General features: G+C 39.9%; 1 protein-coding gene and 1 non-coding gene across 3 annotated transcripts in view; one reads left to right on the top strand and one right to left on the bottom strand.

Annotated features, from left to right (window-relative positions):
* The window catches only part of LOC122809250 (oocyte zinc finger protein XlCOF6-like), a 109,607-nt gene extending 96,288 nt beyond the window's left edge, over positions 1–13,319 (bottom strand). Inside the window, exon 1 of one of the 2 annotated variants that reach the window (XM_044080577.1) lies at positions 13,150–13,319. The gene's annotated coding sequence lies outside the window, so the exon portion shown is untranslated. Of the gene's footprint in view, positions 1–12,558; positions 12,685–13,149 lie in introns of those variants that run through there. The other variant, XM_044080576.1, reaches the window with a different exon arrangement.
* Positions 13,320–14,274: 955 nt separating this feature from the next.
* Positions 14,275–14,346, top strand: TRNAC-GCA. The gene has a single exon. It is a non-coding gene; the product is annotated as a tRNA-Cys (tRNA).
* The last annotated feature ends 234 nt before the right edge of the window (positions 14,347–14,580 follow it).

The raw sequence follows: 14,580 nt of genomic DNA, 5'->3' as shown, positions 1-14,580 counted from the left end.
GTCTTCCTGTGTGATGAATACATTAGAATGTTCACCAGTGGCATAGTGGTGGCGTTTTCTACTTATTTTAACTGTTACAACCAAATGGAATGATTACTACTCTAGGAAGGCCTAGCACTACATAAGTGGTGCATTCAACCACTATGTAATGTCCACTAAGGAATATGTCCAGGGCCCCCCATTACTGTGCGTAGCAGAAATCAGTGCCTATTCCCGCCACCTCCCATATTATTTAAAGTACTACTTGTTGGCATCTCTAGGACTACAGTAAATCACACATACATAGTGAATGCACCAAACCAGTGGACAGAATCCATAAACATGTAATTAAAGTGAATCAAGTCAGACTAGAAAGCCCACAAGGTAGACACTGTGGCCTAGCAACCCCCAAAAACATCCCAGTAACTGCTGACCCCATAAAGCAGACACATACCTTATTGGACTTTGCAAATAACATGTGACCCTGTGGGGGACTAGATTTCCCCCATATAGCCCTAATATGTAAATGCTTACAAGCCGTTTCACAAGTTCAAGAACAATTCACAGATTAGAAAACATCATACAGAAGTAAAATAGACCTGGGTTTTTATGCTACACTCAGGTACTGTACTTAAGTAACTTATATGTATTTCAAATATGCTGCAAATTGTTTACCATTAATTCGTTGTTCATCAGTACAAGTTGTCTTACTATATTTTGCTATCTGGCGAACACATTTTTTTGTATTGAAAACTTAATAAAATTAAATTTGACAAAATTACGAACAGTTCTACTAGGTTAAAATTATATGGGTAATTAAAAAAATACATGGTCATTGGACACACTGGGGTGAATAATCTAAGATGGGACCCCCCCCCCCCTGGACATAAAAAATACAAAAAATCTGAGAGTTCAGCATATTATCAATACACGATGATCATCAAATCACAAGACAGGGAGAATGTTTTAGTTGAAAAAATTGTGCAAACTTCACAATAATCAAAGAAATCAAACTGGTATAGACATTTAGAGACAAAGGGAAACATTATTTGTATAACTGCAGCTAAAACAAACTCAAGTTATATGGGACCAGACAACATAACTGGTAGTTTTCTATAGTTTTTTATTAACAATCAAGGAAAACCTAACTAAACCCCTACCAATAATGTTACACAAAGTATTCACATGTGGATGCATCTGTTACCTATGGAGACCTTGTAGTAGTATTTAGTTCAAAAGAGAGGGGGTGGCATCACATCTAACCAATTTAAGACTCGTTAACTGAACCAGTATTTGTAGAATCATCAACAAAGATAGGAGTGGCATTTATCCAGAAGAGTTTACAGAACTTGCTTTTGTTAGATATGGAACAATATGGGTTTGTTAAGGGGGATATCTTGCCTTTGAGTCTCTTGGCCTTCTTTGAAGAGGTAATAGCTGCACCACTTAAAGAAGAACTGACAGCATGTATTAGTTTAAGGGTGTGCACACTTATGCTACCAGCATACTGTACGTTTTTTACTTTTTATATTTTTCCCCTAATAGATTTGTTTTTCAATTGAATTGCACATGTTATAGGTCACATTAAAGGTGGGAAAAGTTTTGAAATTATTTATTGTGGTCTAATATTTTTATATCGCAAAAACCTGGCATTTTAACAGGGGTGTGTAAACTTTTTATATCCACTGTATGTATATACAGAGGCAAAGAGATATCATTTGACAGTGGTAAACCCCACTAGACAAATTTTCTATATGCTACCAAAGATCCACAAAAATCTTGAAAAACCTCCAGGGAGACTTAATAGTTTCAGGAAGGGGTTTTTTAACTGAACCCCTTTCAGCTTTTTTGACAAGATATTTAAAACCTCTTATAGGTTCATAGGTTCATAGGTTTATACTAGGCTATCTGCCCTAAGGCATTTATAAGCCTAGCCCAAATTATTGTGGCTTACGCCACCCCTTATATGAAAAAATACTGTGCCCATTAGTTTGTTGTGCCTCTGTCCAGCAGTGACCCAGAGATGATTCCCGGGGTAAACCTACGATCTCCCATCCACAGGTCTAGATTTCTCTTGAACAGAGTCAGCGAGGTGCTCTGCCTCACATGGACCGGGATTTTATTCCACAGCATAGGGAGTCTCTGAGTGATAAATCTATCCCTCCAGCACGCCCTATTTATATCCGTGCTAAGGTTTAAGTCGCTTGCTCTAGTGGTTTTGGTGGATTTGGATTTTTGAGGTGGAGCATGTCCATTAATTCCGGGTTGGACATGGCCTTGTATGTCAGGCACATGTCACCTCTGAGCAGACGGTATGCGACTGAATAGAGCTGGAGTTTCTTCAATCTGGCAGCATATGACAGATTTTGGAGTCCCTTTATCCTTTTGGTGAGGAACTTTTGGGGTCTCTCCAATTGCTGCAGATGTCGGGTGAGATACATCCCGAATGGGGCATTGTACTCGATCATTGGTCTGATAAGTGAAGAGTACAAGGAACAATGACCTCACTAGATCTGGATGTGAATCCCTTCATGATCAGGTGGGCAATGTAGAAGGTCTTTCTAACCACTTTAGCAATGTGAGTGTCAAAAGAAAGCCCACTGTCAACCTGGGTCCCCAGGTCCCTGATAACCTCTTCTGTGCTTAGTGGATTGCCACCTATATGGTAGCTTGGGGTTACCTTGTTTTTCCCGAAGGGTATGACTATACATTTATTGGCGTTTAACTTCAGGCCATGGCTCTGGCACCAGCTATCTGTTTCCGTGAGTCCCTTCTGAAGGATATCAGTGTCCGATGCACTTTCCACTATGGGGCCCAGTTTGCAGTCATCTGCAAACTTTGTCAGCCAAAGTCCTCCCATGTTGGCCTGTACTTCTGAGAAGTAGATGGCAAAGAATAGGGGGCCAAGGACCGAGCCCTGTGGGACACCACTTGTGACCGGCTTGGAGTCTGACACAGCGCCAGCAACTCTAACCCTGTGGGTTCTGTCCTTAAGCCAGTTTGCAACCCATCTTGTGACATATGGGTTTACATTTAAGCTGGTAAGTTTTTCTACAATACCCGAGTGGGGTATTGTGTCGAAAGCCTTTGCAAGGTCAAGGTAGGCTGTATGGACTGCCTTTCCTCATCAATGGCCTTGGTGACTATTTCGAAGAAGTCGACCAAGTTCAAAAGGCATGATCTTCCCTTGACAAAGCCAAACTGGGTCGGGTCCAATGTCTGCAAGTCCCCTATATCTTTGTTTATGAGCTCCATTATGATCCTCTCCATAGCTTTGCAGACTAGACTTGTTAAGCTTATGGGGCGGTAATTACCAGGGTCCGTGAGGCGCCACCTTTGTGGAGTGGGACCACAGTTGCCGTCACGCCACTCCTTGGGCACGTATCCTGTGGTAAGGCTGAGATTAAACAGCTGCCTTATGTGCGGGTTTAATTCCTCATTTAGCTCGTGTAGCACACAGCCGGGGACACCATCCGTCCCATTGATGCTGTGTTTTTAGCTTTAGAGAGAGCAGCTTTCACCTGCGCATTTGAGATGTCCGGGAGGCTACACTCGGCTGGGATAGTTATCTCTCCTTTAGGGGAGAGGGGTGAAGTTTGCACTGAACCTGTCTGCCAGTATGTTGGCAATGTCTGTGGGTTCAGTGATTTTTGTATCATTTTGGACTAATTCTGAGCATATCTGTGAGTTTCCACCCAGGTTCCTAACATAGCTAAAAAGGCCTTATGATTGTCATTTGAAACCATGGCAATTTTCCTCTCAACATTGGCCTCACTTGATTTTATGAGTGCTCGTAATTTTTTACTAATAATGATCAGGGGTGACTTCCCTTTTATGGATTTTGTTCTATCATGTAATAGCTTTCTCCTCTTATTGTAAAGTTTGTTAATGGCTGGGGTCCACCAGACTGGACGTTTGCCCTTTGTGGAAAGAGTCTTGGTTTTATTTGGGATTGCCTGATCCATGCAGTCCTGGAGGTGTTCATAGAAGGCATTTGTAAGGGCTTCCGCAGCTTGGGTTGTGGTTTCCTCTGACTCAGGGGCCTTGAAGGATACCACACCAGTCTTGAGTAGTGTGAAGTTTGCTTTAGAGAAGTTCTTCACTATGGTCTTTTTGTTGGGGGTGGGGGAGGGATGTGGATTTCCAGTGAGATTAGTTTATGATCAGATCTCACCAATGAGGGATATACTTCCGGTGTGGAGCATTTTGTCCCCATGTTTGTGACAATGAGATCTAGTATATTTTCTCCTCTCGTGGGAACAGTGACTAGCTGTTCCATGGCATTTGAATTTATGAACTCCAGGAACCGTTGGGCTAGAAAGTTAGGGCTTGAGTAATGTTCCCAGTCTATATTCGGGTAGTTGAAGTCACCCAATATGATGGTGTTTGGAGATACATTTATACCCTCCAGTGTCTTCAGGAAGGCTGTGTGGGGTTCCTGAGTTTGAGAGGGTGGCCTGTAGCATGCTACAATTTGTAGAGCAGTTTTGCCTATTGTTAGTTGCACCTGGATGGTTTCAAGCTTCATGCGTTGCCACCAACCTGGAGGTGTGAGTATCCTTTATGAATATGGATACACCCTCCTTTTGTGGAGTGGTCCGGGTTTTGGGGCCGGAACGCATGATATGAGGTAAAACCTAATAGTGCCGGGGTGCTCTCAGGAGCCTTGAACCAGGTTTCAGTTACAGCACAGACATCGATGTTCTCCATACTGAGAAGGGCCTCGAGTGCGTGCATTTTGAGATTTAGACTTCTGGCATTGAGCAGCATTACCCTCAATTTCTTCCCATTTTTGTTTTCTAGGGTGGTAGGTTTAGAATTTGAGCCTTGCCTAAAAGGCACTATGGGGTGGCAAGAGCCTTAGCCAATATCCGAATCCCAGGGTGACAGGTGCAAGCCGTCCCTGCGAAGCAGCGTGGCTTGTCAAGCATGTCATCCCAGGCAGACAGACACTGGATCCCCTTTGAATGACACCAGACATTAAGCCAATTGTTAAAGCTGATCATCTTGTCTCTATATTGTGGCATCATTCTTGGTGAAGGAAGGATACTGCTCAGGGTTAGGGTCATACCTGCCTGGGCTACATAATCAGAGAGCTCCTCTATGTCTCTTTTCATGCAGTCCAGGGAGGTACGTCTCAGGTCGCTCACACCAGCATGGACAATGACTGTGTCATATTTGTACTTGCTGTGGAGTGACCCGAGTGCTTGTGTTATGTGGCGGATTCTAGCGCCCGATAGGCAGCTTACTGTGACCCTCTCCTTGTTCAGCCTGGTGAGTGGGACGTCAGTGTGTCTGACTATGGAGTCACCTATGACAAGTATGTTTGGTGTTGTATTTGGCCTTAAGGGCTGTGACTGCTTTGCACACTGCTTTTGTGGTTTATGTGTTGCTTGTGGGGTGTCTTGAGGTAGCAGTTGTTTGGGTGTCTGCTTTGGAGGCCTCTGCTGTTTAGGTAAATTTTACTCAGAGCCTCCGAGTATGTCTTTGTGTGTTTATGTGTTTGATTCAGTGGAGTGGTAGCATTATGTGAGGCTGGTTTTGTGGTGTGTGTAGTTGCCTTCTCCTCCTGTCTGGTCTTGCCAGTCCTGAGTTGAGAGAGCTCAGCCTCCAGTTTGGCTAAATAGCTGCATCTCTCGCAGGTATTTGTGTTATGTGGGAGGAGGAGAGGGTTGTCTGTGTACATGAGGCAGTTGTAACATTGCCTCAAGATTCCCAGATTCACCAGCTGGACCGGAGAGGAGATTGACAACTGACCTTTGGACATGCTAGAATAATATTGGGAAATCCTTAATTGAAAACAAGGGCCAGTGGGGAGTGAGGGTGTAGTGCTTTTAATTTTTAGTGCTGACTTATATAATTGCTTTAGTGAGCAAGTGCCAGGTAACTTGAGTGCAATGTGATACAAGTAACTAAATGCAAAAACGACAAACAGTAACTTTCTTTCAAGTGAAACAAGGAAATAAGTACAGTAAGCAATGCAGATATCACTAGTGATCCACAGAAGCTGAGAAGTTGCGATTAGGTGAATTAGCTTCCAGGGAAATAACAAGCAAACAAACAACAAGTATATAAACAAAGCTAGATTCAGTAGGCCTGGATCTAGTCTATGCTAGAGCAAACAAGGTGAACCAATTTCAGTAAGATACAGTTCAAATATTCAGGCACTATAAACCTTTAACCAGAAAATTCCCAGCTCAGAAGGGCAGAGTCCAGCCTCTTCTCCCACAAGAGTGCAGTCCACGAACCTTCTTAATGTAAAATAACTGGCCTGAAGCCCAAGTGCCTAAACCAGAACTAATACACTTGGACACTGGGCTCTCAATCAGCAGTTCCCAACTTAGAAGGATGAAAGCTACCTGTCCTGCCACCACAGTGCTTGCCACAAACCTTCCTAATGTAAAACAACTGGTCTGAAGCCCAAGTGCTTAATCCAAAAGACTTGAATGATAGCTACACTTTAATCAAGTTACAACCAAGCAGTAATAAATACCACTGAATACTTTAGAGAATGTCTGGATTAGTGCTCAAGTTACACAAACAAAGCTAGATCCAGCAGGCCCGAATCCAGTCTATGCCACAGCAAACAAGGCGCACCAACTTCAGTAAGAAACAGTTCAGATATGCATGCACTATAAGCCTTTAACCAGAAATTCCCAGCTCAGAAGGGCAGAGTCCAGCCTCTCCTCCCACAAGAGTGCAGACCACGAACCCTCTTAATGTAAAATAACTGGCTTGAAAGCCCAAGTGCTTAAACCAGAATTAATACACTTTTAGAATAACAGACACTGAGCCCTCAATCAGCAGTTCTCAACCTAGAAGGATGTAAGCTACCTGTTCTGCCACAACAGTGCAGACCACAAACCTCTCAGTGCAAAACAACTAACTGGTCCGAAGCCCAAGTGTTTAAACCAAAAGGCTTAGAATGAGTTACACCAAGCAGTAATAAATACAATTGAGTATTTTAAGATGATGCAAAAGTAAAAAGAAGTAGGTAAAAACACAAGTACAGTAAAAGCAGATGAAATTTTTTTTTTTTTTCTGAACAAGTGCTGAGATCAAAGAAACAGATTTGAGTGCTGAAACTAGAAAACTGGCTAGTTACAAGAAAAAAAAAACAAGCTAGAAGGCTTCCCTCAAACACAGAAGGGCTTGGGGGCTCAGAAGCCTACAAATAGTCTGTACCACTTAACAAGAAAGGCAGGAAATAAGCTTAATTTTTTTTTCTATTTCCCAGATGCTCTCTTTGTACACAGTAGGAGTGCCTGAAATCAGAATATGATCTCACTGCACTCAGTTGAGTGAGCAAATGAGATGGGCCCAGAGGCAGGCTGAGGGGCGGGCAGTTTCAATGCCACTAAGATTAACACCAAAACAAAGACAGGGCGGGTGGGTGGGAATAACTGAAGAGCAGAATAACGTGGGTTCCCATATTCAGGACACCACTGAGTTTTTAAACATCATTGATGAAATGCAGACTGAGGATGGCTGGTTGCTACGTACATTGCATTTATCGGCATTATATACCAACATTCCTCACTGGGCAGGCCTTCTAGCCTTGGAATACTGGCTAACACGAGCTTCCTTGTACAGTCCTGGATTTAATACCTTTTTATTATGTCTAACAGAGCATGTGCTTATGAAAAATGTTTTTTACTTTGATAATCAATGTTATTTGCAATTGTAAGGAACTGCGATGGGAGATTCCTTTGCTCCCATTTACGCAGATTTGTTCATGGGATACATAGAAGAGCAATTAATTTATGATGGAAGCCATAACATTTTCCTTAGTTCCATGGACATTTGGCGCCATTACTTGGATGATTGTTGACTGGTTTGGCGGTCAGATGTGACCTATTTGCAGGAAAGTGTGGAATATCTAAACGAAAATAAGTGGGGTATAAAGTTCACTACGGACTATCATCCTAAGGTTATCACATTTCTGGTTGTTAAGGTTACTGTAATGAATGCTGGAACCTTAAATAGTTTAGTTTATAGAAAAAATCTCCAGTTCAACAGACTGTTGCATGCGACCAGTGCCATCCAAAACACATGACTGATAACATTCCTAAGTCCCAATTTTTGAGACTGAAATGAATATGTTCAACGGTGGGTGAATTTAAGGTACAGGCTAAGGACATGGTACATAGATTTTGTAATAGGGGTTATTCCAGATGGAAAATTCAACAGGCCCTATTTTCAACCCATGAGGGCCACAGACCTGAATTATTAAAATATCGGGTCAAGGATAAGTTACATGAGAAATCCATCAGATTTATTATGGATTTTGGGACCAACACTTACTTTTTTGCAAATAATTATACATCAGCATTGGGATATATTGAACATGAATGACAGGCTACAGGATCTGTTACCCACAAAATGTAGGTTTGCCTATAGAAAAGGGAAAACCATGGGGGGGGGGGGGTGGTTTAACCATTATAAAAAAGGAACTAGTATGGTCAAAACCAATTCACAGCTTATGCTGGATGGGAACAAACTAGTGGGATGTCATCCATGTGGACATTGCAGTTTTTGCAAGTTTGTTCCCAAAGAAAAATCTTTCACCTCTTCCATTTGCTCGAAAGTATTTGATATTTTGGTTTACAGTAACTACAGTACTGACTGGGTGGTGCATTTGATCTGGTGCACTTGCTCTGTTTTTTATGTATTGCAAACATCACATCCTTTTAAACTGAGAATATGTGAACATTTGAGTGAAATCAGATGTGCCAAAATCACCAGTGCCCTATATAAACACAGTCTGAAACACACTACTGCCAAATTTTTATTAACTATTATTGACAAAGTATTGGGGAAAAATATGCAGAAAGAGGGATTGCATTCTTTACTGAATTACAAGGAACGTATGTGGATTATTAAGTTAGGGGCTTTGTTTCCTGCTGGAATTAATGAACAGTTATAATAACCAATTGAATTGTAGCAAGGGGTATGTTTGCCTCTACATATACATATATGGTATATAGTCATTTGCACTGATGAAGGTTGAGGGCCGAAATCTGTATGCTTTTTTTATACTTTTATACCTCATGCCATTTGAAAAATATTCATATGGATTTATATGGAGTTTATTCCATATTTAATTAAATTTCTTATGTTGGAGAGCTGTTTTTGAGTGCTGGCCCTTTGTTGTTGTTCATTGATTTGTATTTTGGGCCGAGCACCATTCTGTACGTGCATGGGAGTTGGAGTTGCTTTAAATTTGCAGCTTGTCCATAATTCAAAAGAGACTTGCTGGATGGTATAATGTGGCAGAGAGCTATACACGGAGCACTGTAATTACACTGAATATGGGAAAAGGAAAACTTTGTTAAGCACCTTTCTGACATAGGAAAGTTGACAAAAAGTTTTATTAAGCACCTTTCAGAGCTGCTACAGTCTAATCTCGTGTTAGAACATAACAGAAGCCACTGTAAAACAGTATCTTGAAGCATTTTTAAAGCTTTAAAATTTGTTACACACTTCAGTGTTAGTGTGGCAAACAGAAATGTCTAATGACTTTTAAAGCAGTTCATCAGAGGAACACTTAGATTCTGGCTACTGCCTATGTGAAAGCTGAAAGTGTTCATGCTCCTACACTTTTTTCTGTAACATGTAGCACAGCTGAACAGCTAAAGGTCCATGTACTACAAAGAATTATGACTGGGTTTCTCTGGTCATAACTCAGTTTTTTTTTTATGTTCTAGACATCCATGTCTTAAGCATAGATATAACAACATGGTCATGATCAGAGACCTGATCATAATCCTCTGTATGTTAACAGTTGCTATCCTGCCTCACAAAGCTCTTGCTCAATTGACATATCCATGGTCACAACAGGTACAGGAAGCATAAATTCTGGGTGACAGTCTACAATCCCAGCAAATGTCACATTATAGTCAGTCACACAGTGATCTGTACCATCAACATTATTTCATTATTGAATCTAGTCATCAAAACTACCCCAATAACATTTTGGAGATGCTGGGAAAGATCCTTACTGTTAAGCTATTTTTATTTATTTTACATATACTTCTTAATGGGGTAGGTAGACTGGTCCTGGAAACCTTAATTTATTTATTTTTCTTTCTTTTGTTTACTGGGTATGGGTATGAGTCTATTGGATTTAGTTAAAAAAACCTTTTCAGAAAAGGACCTGGGAGAAAAACTCCAACATATTACAAACATTTTAAAAAGACATCCAGTAATATACATGAACAGACATTAAATAACATACGTTAATAATTATACATACATTTGATAATTAGATTACATTCATATGACTGTACAGGCAAGTATTACAGTATAAAAGCTACTTTATTAATTTACTGATATTTGATTAACAGGAATGTCCGACTAGCTAGGAGTTAATTTTCAGTGGAGGCCCGGGAAAAAAAGCTCCAAATGGCCTTATGTGTATGCTTTATGCATTAGTAGATGTTGCATACTGAACATATGAACATCCGCGTTGGTGCAGCAGTAGCATTGTTGCCTCACGGCAAGAGGTTCTCCCGTTCGATTCTTGGCTGGAGTGCGGGGATTGCCTTCTGTGTGGTGTCTGCATGTACTCCCTGTGGTTGGGTGGGCGTTCGAAAGACATGCGTAAATGGGCGTGCCTTCGTTGAAGGTTGAACGTCGAGCTGGAACCTCGGCGTTCGTCAAAATCTACTGCCAATCATTAGCAGACCAGAGTTACGCTGTGGCGACCCCTAACCGGGAAAATCCGAAATACAACAATATTAGTGGGTTTGTCACACTGATAACAGACTGTGTGATTACTGCTTAGAGATTCAAACAAATAGAGATGAGGAATGGAACAAGATAGAGCAGAAAATATTAATATTGTAGTTAAAAGGTGGGGTGTAAAAAAGGTTCAGAGACATATATATAAATAAATAAATAAATAAATAAATAGTGCGTGTGTATGCTATCATACAATTTATATTAGAAGTATAGAGATGGAGGTTGAGCACTATCATACAATATATACAGCTGGGAGATGCAAGCAAGACAAATTCAAGTATTGGTGAAGTTGTTGGGTGTAGGATTCTGAATGAAGAGAAATGGCTTAAGATACCAGCTGCATTTATCCTGAATATGTACAGGGACAGATCCACTGATTTGATAGGTGACATTTTAGTGCTAGTTTTTCAGTTATGACCCAAGCCAAAAGCACTACAAATCAATAGTTCATATGGGCTTACACATTAGAAAACATGAATGAAATGCAGTGCAGCAAAGGCAAATCTGTGTAGAATGAATGAAGCTTTTCACAAAACAAGTCAATGTAACAATGGATGCACTTATTATACAATTATACAATAAATTTGTACAAAGCATGCAAGCTTTATAAAGACTTTTATGACATACATATAGTACTTTGTACCACTAATTTAATATACGTTCTTAGTTTATGGTTGTTAACATGCAATTACTGTGTGCATGTTAACAGTGGCAAGAGTTATTATACCACAGACAAAAGCATTATGAAATCAGTTGAAAAGTAAATATACAAAGGCATACAAGTTTCACTGCTACAACAACAGGCTATTAGCAGCACAAAAACAGAAAAAATATGCATATATTACAGAACAGATTTTCAATCAAGCCCTAAATTCTGTTTTATAATCTGCAGTTTGTGTCTGACAGGAAGTGTAATCTGTAACTAACTGTCATACAAAGAGCACACACTTTGACTGCATTTTTTTTTTGTTAGCTTGCATCCAAGTGTAAATAAAGTCCTTAAGATGCTGGTATAAGATTACAAGAAGATGTCTCTTTAGACAGTTTATACATAAACACATACTCTGCTCCATGTTGTACTACAGAAGGCATAAAACTCCTGCCATCTGTTCAACTTCTGCTATTAGAAATAAAAGGGAATACGATCTAGCAATTGCATACCATCTGCATTTGACAGCTACAAGGCTTTAAAATGACATCTGTGCAACTGATGAATCTCAAATGTGGCTTCCAACGGTTTTCATTAGTACAAGGCTTTTGCAGTACTGCAACATTATGTAAAACCAGTTCCAGATTTATGAGTCTATTTGAGCCCACTGAAATTTAACACAGTCCTACAGCTTCTTGCAGACCAAAAATGATTAGCTACTGCAGAGACTATGAAGTGTTAAGTAGAGTCTACTGCAGTATTTTGCACCATACTCCATTACCCAGATTTAACACATACATTCTTTTTAGCTTGCAGATGACACAGAAAATCTTACCTTCAACCACTGGACCCCACTGCATCACATCACACACACACACACACACACACACACACACACACTAATATATATATATATATATATATATATATATATATATATATATATATCTTCACCCTATGACAACACCACAGTAACTATTAAAACATTATAACACAAAGGTGCTGTTAAACGTTTTACATGGAAGTGATCTTATTAATCAGAAAGCTACAGTGTAAAATATACACTGATCCAGTAAAAGGTATCACATCACTTTTTGTTCCACTGCTTCTTTCAAGTTGATCAGCATATTTCCACCTTTTTAAAAAAATAACTTTCCAAATAAACCACATATTCAGTTTATTCTTACCTCTGATCCATAAGACCATCTTCATTCACCCATAACAAGACTTCACCATTTTAAGATACATTGACTCAACAAATCTGTATTCAACTCTACAACTATAGAAACAGAAGAACGGAACTCAAATGAGGAAGGCAGCACTGTAAATGTGTTCTAACAAATACTGTCCCCTCTACAACAACTACTTTATAGGAACAATTTTGTTCTTGCTGTTTGACACTGCCTCTGTACAGCACTATTTCTGAAAACATTCAGGAGGAAGTGGAGCTGAGAGAAAGCTGAGCTGGTTAAATTACTAATATTAAACCATAAGTATTGCTACACTGTCCCGGAGGAATTGTCGTTTGCCATCTGTCACTTACTTTGTTATTTTTAACACAGTAAACAGTTTTATGGTATTTAGCATTTTTTTTTACTGAAGTGTTCTGACCGTTTTATTAACTGCCATATATTTTAAACTGTTTTGACGAACGTTTATTTTTTTTCTGAAGAATTCTTACACGGTAAATATGTTTTGTTATTACTGTAAAATTTCCTTGGAAATATGGGTACAAAATACAAAGTTTGAACATTAGAGGGAACATCTGTAAACCTCACATCGCTATGGTTTAGTGGTAGCGTTACTGCCTCACATTAACAAGTTCTTCTGTTCGATTCTCCGCTAAAACGCTTTTTGTGTGGAGCCTGTAGGTCCTCCTCGCTGTCAAGTGGCGTTCAAAAGACATGCGTAGAATGGTTGGGGTCGACCTGGCTGGCACCTCCTGCACACGTAAAATAATGTACTGCTAATCATCAGCGGACCGGAGTTCCGCTGTGGCGACCCCTAACCGTGAAAAGCCGAAAGAACAACAACTGCGGTCCTCACATCCCACACATTTTCTGTCTCAAAAGCTTACAAATCAAATAACTTTTATGTTTACTTTTTTAGTACAGTGCTTGATGTGTGGTTTCATTTAATGACATATCTCTGCATTGTACTTATTGGAACAACACAAACGTTTGCCAATAAATGGACTTAATGCAGCACGGAAAATAAGAGTACTAATTCAGCAAGATATATATCAACATGGACATGGTGGAGCACGGTATATTATCAATACCAGGTTATATAATTTCGTGAACCCTGTATGAATGTGAGTGTGTATGTGAAATATATATATATATATATATACACACACACACACACACACACACACACACATATATGGGGGCACCTTGAGGATTATGGTACTTATGGAGAGTATTCACTCTGTATTTTAGTAAGTTACTAAAGTGAATTATGCGGAGTACTGTGTGATCATGAACATTACTCCTTTCAGAAATAACTAAGAGTGGCAATTCATTGAGAAGCATGTGTGTGTGTGTGTGTGTGTGTGTGTGTGTGTGTGTGCATATATATATATATATATATATATATATATATATGTGTGTGTGTGCGTGCATATATATATGTGTGTGTGTGTGTGTGTGTGTGTGTGTAACAACAGATAGAGACACACACACACACACACACGGACTATGTTGTTCTATCAATTGCAGACAAAATGTTTCTTACAGTATAACGACATGAATCTGTCATATGTGTGTGCAGTGTTTTGGGGGATGCTGCAAGCCTAGAAATCTTGAAGACCATTGGTACTTAGCTAATGGGAGTATCTACTGCATTTTACAGATCTATTTTTTATTATGAAATGAGTACACAGAGTAGGAATGTCCCTAAGAGGGGGTATAGCTCAGTGGTAGAGCATTTGACTGCAGATCAAGAGGTCTCTGGTTCAAATCCGGATGCCCCCTGATTTATTTTGATCTGTTCAGGCTTGTTGGCTGTTGGTGAAGCACCCACCAAGAGGAGAAAACGCTGAGAGAAGAAAGGAGCCACTTTTGAGATTTTAAGTATTTTTCCTCTGTTTATTTGATAAGTTTTTCTGCATAGCTGCCTAGTTTGAGCATTTTCTGGCTTGTTAAACTTGATTTCTGCATTAGTAGCTGTATTTAGAGCACAACCAAAAGCTGTTTACTGAATTTCCT

The sequence above is a fragment of the Protopterus annectens genome, chromosome 8.part0 (genome assembly GCF_019279795.1).
Source record: "Protopterus annectens isolate FY-2018-M chromosome 8.part0, PAN1.0, whole genome shotgun sequence".
In the NCBI taxonomy this organism is placed as follows: Eukaryota; Metazoa; Chordata; order Ceratodontiformes; family Protopteridae; genus Protopterus; species Protopterus annectens.
The sequence above is the reverse complement of the archived record's forward strand: the minus strand, read 5'-3'. Positions and strand labels throughout refer to the sequence as shown.